The following is a 16741-nucleotide window of genomic DNA, read 5'->3' on the forward strand; positions in this document are numbered from 1 at the left end:
GTGGTGTGGAGGGCTGGATGAATAGTAGACGGTGGAGGGTTGGTTGAACAGTAGTGTCAGGACCCCGATTCCAAGTCACATCGATCTAGCCGGTAACACCTCATATCACTTTGCGGCCTCACGCACAGTATCCCACGGGTGTCGCCTTACCATGCCCCGGGACCGTTTGCGCCTTTTGGCTCACGTATATGATAGTGTCGCTAGCATCCATATGACAGAGAACCCGGGCCGACATGGCTAGTCGTGAACCCAAAGCGGCATAGACCTATGGAGACAGGCATACATGAATCACATCGAACATGTCGGTCATCAGCGAGTGATTCCGGGCTGTAGCACTGGGCTAACAGGACTCCGGGGCACCCGGGCTGTAGGAGGCTAGGCAGGACTCCGGAAGTCACCGCGTGACATTTCCCCGAAGGGACAAACATAGGAACGAGGTGAAACACATGCCGGCCAGTCAAGTGTCCTGAACAGTAGTGCTGGGCTAGCAGGACTCCGGTGAACCAGGCTGTAGCGGACTACTATGGCTCGAGGAACACTAGACTACATTTCCCCATAAGAAAGGCTGCCAAGGATAAACAACTAGATTGTCGGATCCAACTCATACCAAGCATTTCAATCATACACACAATATGCCCGATATGAGTACATACAACATGGCATCACAACAAAACTCTACAACTCAAGTACTTTATTTAAAGGCTCCATAGAGCCATACATAACATGTTCATACAGATAGGCGTCACATGACCCGACACTCAAGTCATACAAACATACAACCACATGCGGAAGCAACTAGTCTGAGTACAGACTCTAGAAAGAAAGAAGGCTTCTCGAAGCCTGTCTATCTACATAAGGCCCTCCATGGCCAGGATCACCACCTGGGTGGCTAGTCACTCGTCGACGTCAAGGTCTACGTAGAACCCATCGGAGTGGGAGGTCTCGTCTGAAAACAGTAATTAAGCAAACATGAGTACAAAGGTACTCAGCAAGTCTTACATCAGATCCTACTATACATGCCTATTCTCAAGAAGGTGGTGGGGTTAATGCAGCAAGCCAGCTTTGACTCTTGGCTAAGCTATCCTACGGAACTCCACCAGTAAAATAGTTTTCGCACACGAGTCCACTACTCACCAACACAATACTCCACCGGGGATCCTCCCTCGTCATCCTACGAGAGGGCCATCCTCAGTACTCACGCTTATCTTGAGTCTTTTATCAGTATCCATTAACTTGTCTTTGAACTGTATAGGCAACCAAGTAGTCCTTTACCGCGGACGCGGCTATTCGAATAGTTTTATACCCTGCAGGGGTGTACTTCTTCATAACCGCTTTCACCACTTACCGCCGCTTACACGACATGTACTCGGCAACCTTCAAGCGGAAGCCCAGCGAGGGTGTCGGCCACGGCCTACCTAAACACTTAAGTCTCTAGTCCAGGTTTATCGCCTATTCAGGTTCCATCCGCAGGGAGTCCGGCCGAGGTTTCCTCATACGGCCCCGAACGATGTGAACAGGGTCCCGAGACGCCAAACGGGCGCCCGGCATACCCGGCCACGGTGTATCTACCGCAAAATATCCCACCCCTAGGGTCAGCACTACGCACAGCCGCCAACACATAACCTACAAACACCAGAAACTATTTGCAACTCCTGGACAGATTACTAGGGTGATTAAGAAGCCGAGAGGGTCCATTGGTTTCGGGCCCAATGTACGGTAGTAACTGCATCTTAAATCACACATACAGATCTTAGTTCTTAGGGACGGCCTCAATGAAACAACCCACCATGTACTCCTACATGGCCTCTCATCGATACCTTTACCAAAACATGTTCAACACCTCCCTCACATTACCGACATAAGCATTTCACTCTAGCCCATCACCCAGATGAACCAGACCTGACACAACTCTAAGCATAGCAGGCATAGCAGGGTAGGAATCACATACATGGCTCAATCAACTCCTACACATGCTCGTGGGTTTCATCTAGTTACTGTGGCAATGACAGGTCATGCAGAGGATAAGGGTTCAACTACCGTAGCACACAACAGTTTGAATCGCGTTGTCTTAATGCAGTAAACAAGAGTAGAAGCGAGAACATGGGTTTGTATCGAAATGATCAATGGGTTGCTTGCCTGATGGAGTGGTAGTGGGATACTGCCCTTCAGTTGGATACTCTTGAATATCCTCGGAGGCAGAACCTACCACGAAGAACATATCGGAACACAATCAACACATGACGATATGCAAAAATATGATGCATGCTATGACATGGCAATATGAATGTGTCTTGGCCTAATGCAAGTTATAACAGAAAGGAATGAACTCATTTGAATCAAAGATTCAAATATTAGCTCATTAAACATGGCCTTAATAGTGCATTTCCTTATTCTGCTTAAACAGCAAGGTAAACTTGTTTTGTCATGCATGAAACCATTACAGATGGATAGATTGAATTTTTCTGATCATTCTTCATATATAAATCTTTGCATTTGGAGCTATGGTTGATTTTCTATGATTTTTAGAAGTTTTAACTATTTTCTGGAAATTCCTGAATAAAAATAAATCCAGAAAATGCATTACTGCGTCAGCATTGCGTCATGCTGACCTCAGCAGGTCAAAGGCGCCAGCCCAGGTCAAACCTGACTGGTGGGCCCCTTCTGTCAGCCTCTCAGCTAATTAACAGGGTTAGATTAACACTAATTAGCTGTCAGTGGGGCCTGGGCCCACATGTCAGTGACTGATTTAATTAAAATTAATTAAAACTAATCCTAAATTAGTTAGCAGACCGGCCCCACCTATCATAGACTCAGGGGGGGTCTGCCTGGGCCCACCCAGGGGTCAAACTGGGTCAAACTCGCCGGCGTTGAGCCGCCGGCGAGGCCCGAGACAGCGGAGGGCTTCGGATTTGGTCCTCCGGTGACCAAATCGACGACAGAGACGTGCTACGCGTAGCTGGGGCTCATGCGCATCTAGTGGGGCAAGTGGGAGGAGCTGGGGTAGAGCGAGCTCGCCCGAATCGAGCTCGTGGTGGCGGCCGGAGTTCGGACGGGGTGGGTTTCGACGCTACGGTGCACGGGAGGAAGAGCTGGTGGTGGCTACAGGCTCCTGGGGCTGCACTGAGCACAACGGCGAGCTTGGCTTCGAGCCACGGTGGCTCTGGCCACGACGGCGCCATGGCCGACGGTGGGGAGCTCTCGGGTGTGGTGGAAACGGCGGCTACAGAGGCCAAACGAGCACGGGAGCCAGGGGGAAAGGAAGAGGAGCTCATAGCGGAGTCGGAGAGGGGGTCAGCGAGCTCGGGGAGGACTTGAGGCCGGCGAATCGAATGACGACGTCCAGCGGCCGTGGACGGGGAAGAAGGGCACCACGTCGTCTTGGGGTCGTCTGAGCTTGCGTGAGTCGACGGGGAGGTCCAGGGTGACGAGGCGGAGCGATTGGGCTCGTCGGAGGGGCGAGGGAGTGGCTCTGGTGGCAACTACGGCGATCAGCGGCGAGGTACGCGCTCGGCCATCGCGGGAGAGAGAGAGGGAGACGAGGGTGGAGTGCAAGAGGATGAGAGGGGACATGGGGGTCGCGTGGCACCTCTAGGCGTCTCCGGGCGTCGGCGGAAGCAGGAGGTGGCCAGCGCGTGGCCGGCGCGCGGCGAGCACGCGCCCCTGCCTCCTGGTGCGAGGAGGACGACGACTGGCGAAGCCAGTAGGCTGGGCCGAGCCAGGTGGGCTGGCAGCTCAGGTAAGGCCCAGGTGGGCTTCCTTCTCTCTTTTTTTGTAATTTGTTTCTGTTTTCTATTTAACTGCAACTGTTGGCTTTATTATAAAATACTAAACATTTCCAAAAATCCTGAAAATAATTGTGGGCTCTGTTTAGATTATTTCCAACAGCAAACATTTATTTCCAGAATTATTTGGGCATTTAAATTATTTTATAGCATTTAAATGCCCAAATTCAAATACTTATGATTTAATTCAATGACCTTCTGTTGATAGAAAAATGTGCACCAATTTTGCCAGAGGTTTTAACCCAAGACAAAGAGGGTGAACTTTTTAGAAGGGCATTTCAGGTTCATTGAAAATAATTTTAGTAAACCCTAGTTGTTTCCAGGGGGGTGTTGGGGGTTTCTGCCTTCCCCATTTCAAATTTAAGAGAAATTTAAACATGATGCACATTCTAATGCTTGAACTAGCTAGGGTGTGACAACTCACCCCACTCAAAAGAATCTCGTCCCGAGATTTAGGATCCTCCGGGAAGAAGGTGGGGTACTCAAGTCGAAGACGATCCTCCCTTTCCCAAGTGGCTTCTTTCTCGGAATGGTGTGACCATTGAACCTTGAGAAACTTGATATTTTGACGTCGAGTGGTACGCTCGGCCTGATCAAGGATACGAACGGGATATTCCCGATAGGAGAGGTTATCTTGTAGATCAAGCGTTTCATGGTCCACTCCACGGATAGGATCCGCGAAGCAACGCCTGAGTTGTGAAACGTGGAAGACATCATGAACTCTAGAAAGATGCGGAGGTAGTTCCAATTGGTAGGCACCTTCTCCTCGTTTGGCAAGAATGCGAAAGGGTCCAATGTAACGAGGGGCCAATTTGCCTTTGATACCGAAATGATGGGTTCCCTTTAATGGAGTAACCCGAAGGTAAGCCTTCTCGTCAACTTCATAAGTCATAGGCTTATATTTACGATCATATTGACTCTTTTGATGAGATTGGGCTGTTTTCAATTTCTCACGAATAACGCGAACCTGCTCTTCTGCTTCCTGAATCATATCCGGGCCAAAGAGTTGTCTTTCCCCGATTTCTGACCAGTTAAGAGGCGTTCGACATTTTCGTCCATAGAGAACTTCAAAAGGGGCCTTGCCTAAGCTGGCTTGATAACTATTGTTATAAGCAAACTCCGCGAATGGAAGGCATTTCTCCCAACTCATTCCGAACGAGATGATAGAAGCTCGGAGCATATCTTCAGAATTTGATTGACTCGCTCTACTTGACCACTTGATTGAGGATGGAAGGCAGTACTAAAAGAGAGACGAGTTCCCATAGCATTTTGGAAACTTTCCCAAAATCGAGAGGTGAAGAGACTCCCACGGTATGAGTTAATTTCCAATGGAACACCATGAAGAGACACTATTCGGGAGATGTATAAATCGTCTAGCTGGCTAGCGGTGATACTCTCACGAACAGGTAGAAAGTGGGCTACTTTGGAAAGTCGGTCGATCACGACGAAGATGGCATTATTCCCTCTCTTGGTCCTGGGAAACCCAGTGATGAAATCCATACTGATTTTATCCCATTTCCACTCGGGAATAGCCAAAGGTTGAAGGGTGCCAGCAGGCCATTGATGCTCTGCTTTAACACGACGACAAATGTCGCAATTAGCAATGTATTGAGCGATTTCTCTCTTCATCCTAGTCCACCAAAACCTCTGGCGTAGGTCTTGATACATTTTAGTACTACCGGGATGAATGGTGAGAGGGGATTCATGAGCTTCCTTAAGGATCAGCCGCCTCAGGTTTCGTGCCTTTGGAACCACTAGGCGATTCCCAAAGTATACGACACCTTGATCATTAATGGAGAAACAATTCGTGACTCCTTCCTTAATGTTTCTCTTGATACGGGAGATTCCCGGATCTACCTTCTGTGCCTTGATGATCTGATCCGTAAGGGTAGATTTCGCCACCAGGGTGGATAGGAATCCTCGAGGAACAATGTGAAGATTTAGCTTACGAAATTCCTCATGGAGAAATGGTTGACTTTGTCGTAACATCAGGTTGTTACAATAGGACTTACGGCTTAGCGCATCAGCCATGACATTGGCTTTGCCCGGGGTGTAAGTTATTCCTAAGTCGTAATCTGAGATCAACTCAACCCAACGTCTTTGCCTGAGATTCAAATCTGGTTGGGTGAAGATATATTTCAAGCTTTGGTGATCGGTGAAGATCTCGCAACGATTACCGAGAAGGTAATGTCGCCAAGTTTTAAGTGCATGGACTACAGCTGCAAGCTCTAGATCATGTGTGGGATAATTTTCCTCATGTGGGTGTAATTGCCGTGAAGCATAGGCAATTACCTGACGATCTTGCATGAGTATGCAACCTAGTCCTTGTCGCGAGGCGTCGCAATAGATAATAAAGTCCTTGGAGAAATCTGGTGGTACCAGTACGGGAGCAGATGTCAGGCATCTTTTCAGTTCCTGAAAGCTGAACTCGCACTGTGGAGTCCACTCGAACTTTTTATCCTTCTTGAGGAGTTTAGTTAGAGGTTTAGCAACCTTGGAGAAATTCTCGACGAAGCGGCGGCAATAGCTCGCCAAGCCAAGGAAGCTCCGAACTTGCTTGACCGTCTCAGGTGGAGTCCAATCAAGGATGGCTTGAACTCGCTCGGGATTGACAGCAATACCCTTGCCAGAGATTACATGGCCTAGATAGGTCACTTCTGGCAACCAAAATTCACACTTGGAGAATTTGGCATAAAGGCGATGCTCTCGAAGTTTCATCAATACCAGCCTTAGATGTTCGGCATGTTCCTCTTCATTCTTGGAGTAGATGAGTATGTCATCGAGGTATACTACAACGAATTTATCCAAGTACTCCATGAAAACCGAGTTCATTAACCGAGAGAAGGTGGCTGGGGCATTGGTTAAACCGAAGGACATAACGGTGTACTCGTATTGGCCATAACGAGTAACAAAGGCCGTTTTGGGAATGTCCCCGTTTCTGATTTTGATTTGATGGTAGCCCAACCTGAAATCCATCTTGGAAAAGACTGAGGATCCGGCGAGCTGATCATACAGATCGTTAATCCTAGGAAGCGGGTATTTGTTCTCGATGGTGACCAGGTTGACAGGGCGGTAGTCCACAACCATTCGATCCGTTCCATCCTTCTTCTTGACGAAGAGGACGGGGCAAGCCCAAGGAGAGGAACTAGGACGGATGAAACCCTTTTTCAAGGACTCATCGAGTTGGTTCTTAAGCTCGGCTAGTTCTAAGGGTGCCATCTTGTAGGGTCTTCTAGAAATTGGAACGGTTCCTGGAACAAGGTCTATCACAAACTCGACATCCCTGTCAGGTGGAACACTTGGTAATTCTTCTGGAAAGACATCCAGAAAGTCTCGGACTACCGGAACAACCTCAAGGTCTGGAAGGGGGTTGGCATTTAGGGAGTAAAGCTGGCGCTTGGCCACTCAAGTTAAGACATTGACTGTCTTGCCCGATGGGTGAGTAAGCTGAACGGTTCTAGTGGCACAATCAATCTTAGCGTAATGAGCTGACATCCAGTCCATACCCAAGATGATGTTTATGTCCGTGGACTTGAGAGCTATTAAGGATGCAAGGAAGACAAGTCTATCGACAAGGATTTCGTTCCCATGGCTTACTCTAGAAGTTTGCCATCTAGAGCCAGGAGTTTGAATTTCCATGGTAGAGGGCATGTCACAGAATGTCGTGTTGTGCAATCGAGCATAGTTCTCGGATATGAATGAATGAGATGCTCCAGTATCGAAAAGAACAGATGCCGGATGGCAGTTAACAAGGAGCGTACCAAGGACGACGTTGGGATCCTCATGAGCCTCCTCGGCTGAAACATAGTTGACATGGCCACGGGCAGTAATGACCGGCTTGGCGTAGAATGTCTTTCCCACGGGCTTACCACGGCCAATGGACTTTCCAGTTTGATTGGGGTTGTTGTTCTGGGGACACTCTCGGCTATAGTGACCCGGCTCTCCACACTTAAAGCATGTCACTACATTGGGGCGTGGAGCAGCATTAGCAGCGGGGCCACCATAGGGCTTGGGCGGTGCAAATTGCTGGTTGGGACGAGGCGCCTCAAAGGATGGCCTCGGGATGAACCTGGGTGGTAGTGCCGTGCTTGGGATCCACACCCGGCGCTTCTGAGCTCCAGAGCCAGATGAAGAGCCAAAGTCACGGGAGTGCTTGCGTGAAGCGTCATAATCAGTCTGGCCTGTCTCAGCACTAATGGCTTTATTGACCAACTTCTGAAAGGAGGTGCACTCATGTAGACGAAGATCGCGGTGAAGCTCAGGGCTAAGTCCCTTGCGGAACCTTGCCTGCTTCTTAGCGTTAGTAGATACCTCTTCAGGAGCATAGCGTGCCAGATTCCCAAATTCACGACTATAAGCATCCACAGTCAGTCTTCCTTGGGTGAAGTTGCAGAACTCCTCCCTCTTGCGATCCATGAGACCTTCCGGAATGTGATGCTCGCGGAAAGCCTCACTGAATTCAGCCCAAGTAGTGATTTGGCCGACCGGGCGCATAGCTTCGAAGTTTTCCCACCAAAGGCTAGCAGGGCCTTCGAGGTGATAGGCAGCATAGGTAACCTTGTTGGCTTCGGCTACGTTGGCAGAATGTAGCTTGTGGGTAATGCTGCGAAGCCAGTCATCCGCGTCGAGGGGTTCGACGGAATGGTTAAACTTTGGTGGGTACAGCTTGATAAAATCATTTATTGACACCAAGTCATTTCGCGGGTGGCGTGCAGTGTTCTGCTCAATCCGCTCCAGCAGGCGGTTAGTCTCATGCTTGTTTCTTTCCGCCTCCAGCATCACTTCGGCCAGAGAAGGCGGGTGAGGCAGATTTTCACCCCTAGCTGCACTGGCTTCCCCCTGCTCCGAGGTAGCACGGTTGCTGCGGGTGTTGACCATCCTAGGAGAAAACAAGACAATGGTTTAGATAAGGATGGCGCAAACTTAGCAAGGAAGTGCAGTATGTAATGGATAACTCAGAATGCAGAGATGTTCATCCGTATGTCATGGTAATATAAAACTGCCATATATATACCAACGGTCATACACATCATACATAGTTTAGTACAAGCCCAGGCTACAGTACAACTATGATGGAAGACGTTACATCTCATCAGAGGCATTCCAAGCTCCTATACATTATTTGTCTACACCTCCGGATTTGATTACACACAAAGTCATATTCCACAAGTCTCGGAGGACAGTGGAGATACAACTACTACAATACTAATGGTACTACTACTAACACAGACAGCTCTGTAGTAGTTCTCATAGAAGTCACCTCCATAGCCTGGAAGTTCAACGTGACCATTCGGGAACAGACAGTCCTGAGGAGCCTGTGGACCATAGGGGATAGGATGAGGTCTTGGACCAACAAACGGTGGCCTGCGGGGACCACTGGGTGGGGTGATGCCTCCCACATCACGCCAATCCACCATGTCTGGCAGAGCTGATCTCACAGGATACAGATCCCTTGTATCCATCCATCCAGCTTGCACCGCAGGTGCAAACCGAGTCAATGTGGCCCAATGATCAGCACGGGTATTGAAAAGCTCCAGCCTCAAGGCCCGATTCTCTCGGTCCTTATCTTTGAGCATCTCGGCAGTGGTACGAGTTAATGAGTCCTCCTGAGTGGAGTCAGCATAGATAGCCTGGAGATACCCTTGCGCTCCCGGAAGTGAAGCTGGCATGTAACAGAAGTTGGTGTTCCGAAGTAGGCCAGTCCGGACTCGCAAGATGGTCATCATGGAATAGGCAGCATCCTGCACAGCCATCTCAACAGTAACCCCAAGTCCATAGGAACAGTGAAGGGGCTCGGTAGATCCAGGATAAGAAGGAAATATCCTGACGGTGCAGATATATTGGCTTTGATTAAAGTCGCGGAACTGCTCTTCGACAGTGTATTCGGGATACCAACGGTAGCCCGTCTCGATCATTACCCGGACTAACATAGCAGTATGACCGGGCACGCCGAGGCACCGGGTCAGGCGAACCACTTGGTTTTGAACATGGTTGGCCATCTGAAAGCACAACCACAATGCAAGACATCAGAATTTCTAGGGAAAATTGGACAGCATAACAGCTGTAAATGCTCAGAAAAAGATTTGAGACATCCACAACAGTTCGCAATACCACTCAACAACATCATATCAAGGTTCTGATCCAATTAGCAACATACTAAAATAGTAGAAACTGAACTGGGGCTTGTAGCATCAATCCTATAAGCTACTACAGATTAGTAACACGTGAACCTGATAGAAGGAGAGAGCCTAGTCCTTAACCCACGTTGAATGAGAAGAGAATGAATCAGATCAGAGGCATAGGGTAAATGAGTAAAAGAGCCTTATGTTCCCCCCCACAATCAATTCCCCTACATATAACTAAAGCATTTTTAGACTCGACATCGACCAGTTTGGCTGAACGAACCTACAAGCAGTCCGGCTCTGATACCAACGCAGTCAGGACCCCGATTCCAAGTCACATCGATCTAGCCGGTAACACCTCATATCACTTTGCGGCCTCACGCACGGTATCCCACGGGTGTCGTTGTACCATGGCCCGGGACCGTTTGCGCCTTTTGGCTCACGTATATGATAGTGTCGCTAGCATCCATATGACAGAGTACCCGGGCCGACATGATTAGTCGTGAACCCAAAGCGGCACAGACCTATGGAGACAGGCATACATGAATCACATCGAACATGTCGGTCATCAGCGAGTGATTCCGGGCTGTAGCACTGGGCTAACAGGACTCCGGGGAACCCGGGCTGTAGCAGGCTAGGCAGGACTCCAGAAGTCACCGCGTGACATTTCCCCGAAGGGACAGACATAGGAACAAGGTGAAACACATGCCGGCCAGTCAAGTGTCCTGAACAGTAGTGCTGGGCTAGCACGACTCCGGTGAACCGGGCTGTAGCGGACTACTATGGCTCGAGGAACACTAGACTACATTTCCCCATAAGAAAGGCTGCCAAGGATAAACAACTAGATTGTCGGATCCCACTCATACCAAGCATTTCAATCATACACACAATATGCCCGATATGAGTACATACAACATGGCATCACAACAAAACTCTACAACTCAAGTACTTTATTTAAAGGCTCTAGAGAGCCATACATAACATGTTCATACAGATAGGGGTCACATGACCCAACACTCAAGTCATACAAACATACAAGCACATGCGGAAGCAACTAGTCTGAGTACAGACTCTAGAAAGAAAGAAGGCTTCTCGAAGCCTGTCTATCTACATAAGGCCCTCCATGGCCAGGATCACCACCTGGGTGGCTAGTCACTCGTCGACGTCAAGGTCTACGTAGAACCCATCGGAGTGGGCGGTCTCGTCTGAAAACAGTAATTAAGCAAACATGAGTACAAAGGTACTTAGCAAGTCTTACATCAGATCCTACTATACATGCCTATTCTCAAGAAGGTGGTGGGGTTAATGCAGCAAGCCAGCTTTGACTCTTGGCTAAGCTATCCTACGGAACTCCACCAGTAAAATAGTTTTCGCACACGAGTCCACTACTCACCAACACAATACTCCACCGGGGATCCTCCCTCGTCATCCTACGAGAGGGCCATCCTCGGTACTCACGCTTATCTTGAGTCTTTTATCAGTATCCATTAACTTGTCTATGAACTGTATAGGCAACCAAGTAGTCCTTTACCACGGACGCGGCTATTCGAATAGTTTTATACCCTGCAGGGGTGTACTTCTTCATACACGCTTTCACCACTTACCGCCGCTTACACGACATGTACTCGGCAACCTTCAAGCGGAAGCCCAGCGAGGGTGTCGGCCACGGCCTACCTAAACACTCAAGTCTCTAGTCCAGGTTTATCGCCTATTCAGGTTCCATCCGCAGGGAGTCCGGCCGAGGTTTCCACATACGGCCCCGAACGATGTGAACAGGGTCCCGAGACGCCAAACGGGCGCCCGGCATACCTGGCCACGTTGTATCTACCACAACATAGCCCACCCCTAGGTTCAGCGCTACGCACGGCCGCCAACACATAACCTACAAACACCAGAAACTATTTGCAACTCCTGGACAGAGTACTAGGGTGATTAAGAAGCCGAGAGGGTCCATTGGTTTCGGGCCCAATGTACAGTAGTAACTGCATCTTAAATCACACATACAGATCTCAGTTCTTAGGGACGGCCTCAATGAAACAACCCACCATGTACTCCTACATGGCCTCTCATCGATACCTTTACCAAAACATGTTCATAACCTCCCTCACATTACCGACATAAGCATTTCACTCTAGCCCATCACCCAGATGAACCAGACCTGACACAACTCTAAGCATAGCAGGCATAGCAGGGTAGGAATCACATACATGGCTCAATCAACTCCTACACATGCTAGTGGGTTTCATCTAGTTACTGTGGCAATGACAGGTCATGCAGATGATAAGGGTTCAACTACCGTAGCACACAGCAGTTTGAATCGCGTTGTCTGAATGCAGTAAACAAGAGCAAAAGTTTGTTTTGTCATGCATGAAACCATTACAGATGGATAGATTGAATTTTTCTGATCATTTTTCATATATAAATCTTTGCATTTGGAGCTATGGTTGATTTTCTATGATTTTTAGAAGTTTTAACTATTTTCTGGAAATTCCTGAATAAAAATAAATCCAGAAAATGCATTGTTGTGTCAGCATTGTGTCATGCTGACCTCAGCAGGTCAAAGGCACCAGCCCAGGTCAAACCTGACTGGTGGGCCCCTTCTGTCAGCCTCTCAGCTAATTAATAGGGTTAGATTAACACTAATTAGCTGTCAGTGGGGCCTGGGCCCACATGTCAGTGACTGATTCAATTAAAATTAATTAAAACTAATCCTAAATTAGTTAGCAGACCGGCCCCACCTGTCATAGACTAAGGGGGGGGGTCTGCCTGGGCCCACCCAGGGGTCAAACTCGCCGGCGTTGAGCCGCCGGCGAGGCCCGATACGGCGGAGGGCTTCGGATTTGGTCCTCCGGTGACCAAATCGACGACGGAGACGTGCTACGTGTAGCTGGGCCTTGTGCGCATCTAGTGGGGCAAGTGGGAGGAGCTAGGGTGGAGCGAGCTCGCCGGAATCGAGCTCGTGGCGGCGGCCGGAGTTCGGACGGGGTGGGCTTCGATGCTACGGTGCACGGGAGGAAGAGCTGGTGGTGGCTACGGGCTCCTGGGGCTGCACTGAGCACAACGGCGAGCTTGGCTTGGAGCCACTGTGGCTCTGGCCACGACGGCGCCATGGCCGACGGCGGGGAGCTCTCGGGTGCGGTGGAAACGGAGGCTACAGAGGCCAAATGAGCACGCGAGCTAGGGGGAAAGGAAGAGGAGCTCACAGCGGAGTCAGAGAGGGGGTCAGCGAGCTCGGGGAGGACTTGAGGCTGGCGAATCGAACGACGGCGTCCGGCGGCCGTGGACGGGGAAGAAGGGCACCACGTCGTCTTGGGGTCGTCTGAGCTTGCGTGAGTCGACGGAGAGGTCCAGGGTGACGAGGCGGAGTGATTGGGCTCGTCGGAGGGGCGAGGGAGTGGTTGTGGTGGCAACTACGGCGATCAGCGGCAAGATACGTGCTCGGCCATCGCGGGAGAGAGAGAGGGAGACGAGGGGGGGGGGTGCGAGAGGATGAGAGGGGACGTGGGGGTCGCGTGGCACCTCTAGGCGTCTCCGGGCGTCGGCGGAAGCAGGAGGTGGCCAGCGCGTGGCCGGCGCGCGGCGAGCACGCGCCCCTGCCTCCTGGCGCGAGGAGGACGACGACTGGCGAAGCCAGTAGGCTGGGCCAAGCCAGGTGGGCTGGCAGCTCAGGTAAGGCCCAGGTGGGCTTCCTTCTCTCTTTTTTTATTTGTTTCTGTTTTTCTATTTAACTGCAACTGTTGGGCTTTATTATAAAATACTAAAACGTTTCCAAAAATCCTGAAAATAATTGTGGGCTCTGTTTAGATTATTTCCAACAGCAAACATTTATTTCCAGAATTATTTGGGCATTTAAATTATTTTATAGCATTTAAATGCCCATTCAAATACTTATGATTTAATTCAATGACCTTCTGTTGACCTAGAAAAAGGTGCACCAATTTTGCCAGAGGTTTTAACCCAAGACAAAGAGGGTGAACTTTTTAGAAGGGCATTTCAGGTTCATTGAAAATAATTTTAGTAAACCCTAGTTGTTTCCAGGGGGGTGTTGGGGGTTTCTGCCTTCCCCATTTCAAATTTAAGAGAAATTTAAACATGATGCACATTCTAATGCTTGAACTATCTAGGGTGTGACAAGTAGCCGGTGGGGTAGCGCGCGGTGGAGGCTAGATGAACAGGAGCCCGTGGAGGCTGGAGGAGGTCGACGGTGGATGAACAGTTGCTCGTGGAGGCTGGAGGGGGTCGACGGTGGAGATGAATAGTATCCTATGGAGTCGCCTTTTGCGGTATGCCACACCCCTCCCAATGAACAGGACCCCCATTTCGACCGTAGCGCTCCAACACAAGTCCGTTTCCTCCGTTTTGCGGTACGCCACACCCCTCCCGATCAACAGGAACCCGGTTTCGACCGTAGGAGGTCCGTTTCCTCCATTTTGCGGTACGCCACACCCCTCCCGATCAACAGGACCCCCGTTTCGACCGTAGGAGGTCCGTTTCCTCCGTTGTGCGGTACACCAGGCCTCGTTTCCATCGCCTCTTCCGTCCAAGCCCTCCCGATGAACATGACCACACATTCCGTTCCGACCCATGAACACGACGACGACGCTGTTTCTCCGTTCCGACCCAGCCATGTACACGAGCCCTCGCCCTACATATGTGCGAGTAGGCATTCGAGACCCTGCCCGTATGTACTCATACGTGGCCGTATTTTCTTTCTTGCACCCTGGCCGCTGTACGTACATGTACATGCTACGTGCGCGCCTCTACTACGACACGTGCGCGCCTCTACATCGACCAGTATGTACGTACACGTTCGCGACCAGAATGACAACGCTATGTATGCTTCGACCAGGTGGGTCCCAACTGTCAGGCACTTCCTTGCCTGCGAAGATGTAGCTCGTGGGTCCTAGTAGTCAGGGGCGAATCATTTTTTTTGCCCGGACGCACTTCCTTGTGTGTGAAGATGTAGTTGGTGGGTCCCAGCAGTCGGGGGGCCGGTGGGTCCCAGAAGTCAGGGGGCGAATCGTTTTGGTTTTCTTTTTTTTTGCCCGGACGCACTTCCTTGCGTGCGAAGATGTAGCTGGTGGGTCCCAGCAGTCAGGGGGGCAAATCATTTTTTTTGCCCGGATGCACTTCCTTGCGTGTGAAGGTGTAGCTGGTGGGTCCCAGCAGTCAGGGAGAAACGTTTTTTTTGCGAAATACGGTGGCCGGTCCGGTGGGTCCCTGCTGTCAAGTGGAGGAATCATTATTTTCCGCGTAATAAGGAGGCACTTCCTTGCTGCTGCCGTGGACCTAGCTGTCAGCCTCTCCACGTATAGTCCACGTCCGATGGAAGTCGTTCCTTGACCACGTTAACCACGCCACGCCAAGAGCACCAGGGCGGTGGACGACGGTGAGGCCTAGGAAGGGGACGACGCGGAGCCGGTGAAGACGCGACAGTGGATGCCCACGCGGAGAGGAGTATGAGGTTTCACTCATTCGACTGCGGTCTGAGGTTGCCGTCGCCACAGGGCCTGGCCAGCTGTGGGAATAGTAGGGGGCGGTGTGGCCTCCGCGGCAGCACAGCCGGCCACGGGAGGCAGGAGCAGGCGGCACGACCGGCGCTGCTTTGGGCGGCTAGAGCAAGAAGACCAGAGGTTGAACAAGCACTACGGCCGTTGGATGGACATCGTACGGTCACTGCGCTAGAATCGTTTATATTGACTAAGTTGACAAAGCCCTTGGTACGTCAACTTAGTAGGCCCACAGGTCAGCTTCCGAAATGGTGCGCCCCAGATGTCAGGGGGAGGAATCATTTTTTGGGCAGGTGAAGCTAGAATATCCGAGATTGAAGAAGAAGCACGGCATCCGTTGGATGGACATCCAATGACCATTGCTGCTAGAACTGTGTGTTGACTATAAGTTGACAAAGCCTTGCATACGCGTCAACTCTATTTGTTTAGGGGACGCGTCAACTTAGTAAGGCCAGAAGTGTGTGGCAGAGAACTTATAGCCCATTTGAGATTTGTAAGAATGTGTAGCCCATTTTTGAATTCTAATGGAATTTACTACAGCCCATTTACAGTTTGTTAAAAGTATAGCCCATTTCAACCAACCGTTCAAAACAGAATTCAATAAAATTTCACACATTTTGATGGGATCCGAAATATTTTTATCCCGAAATTTCTAGTCAGATTAAATAAATTTATATTACGTAAAAATCCAACAAAACATTGCGCTCGCAACAATTAATGAAATTAAAATTTTCAATATCCAAAAATAATATTTTATAAAGTAATCACGTGTTTGGTGCATTTTTTATAGTTACTGCCTAGTTTTTATAATTACATCCCATTTATTATTTCTTAAAGCCCATTTTCTTGTTAAGCCTAATGCATCCCTCCTAGGAAAGATTTGCAGCCCAGCGGGGCAGAGAATAACAACTTGACCTTACCTGGGCATTCCTAAAAAAAGTATAGCTGGGCTAGCCATTTTCAGCTTGAAAAAAATTAATATCTGGGCTGGATATCTGGCCTGGGCTAGACGGGCCACAGCCCGCCCAGTTAATACCTGCAGCAATGTTTCCGTTGTTGTTCAGAGGAGAAAAATTAATATCTGGGTTAAACATCGAAAAACTCTGCAGTGCTCACACCTCAAAAACACAAATACTGCTCGAGATGCTTGGTCCCAGCTGTCGGCCGCTTCTTGTTCAATTCTCTCGTTTATTGACTACTACATAGGTTGAGAATGGTGTGGGACCGTGATGTCAGGAAACCAGGGGGAAGCAAAATAAATTGCTCCAGCGAGCGCTTCCACCTCTGCCTCGTTGTCTCCCGCGGAAACCCCTTTCCTCCCTTTTTT

This window comes from Triticum urartu, chromosome 1 (assembly GCF_003073215.2).
Source record: "Triticum urartu cultivar G1812 chromosome 1, Tu2.1, whole genome shotgun sequence".
NCBI classification, from domain to species: Eukaryota; Viridiplantae; Streptophyta; class Magnoliopsida; order Poales; family Poaceae; genus Triticum; species Triticum urartu.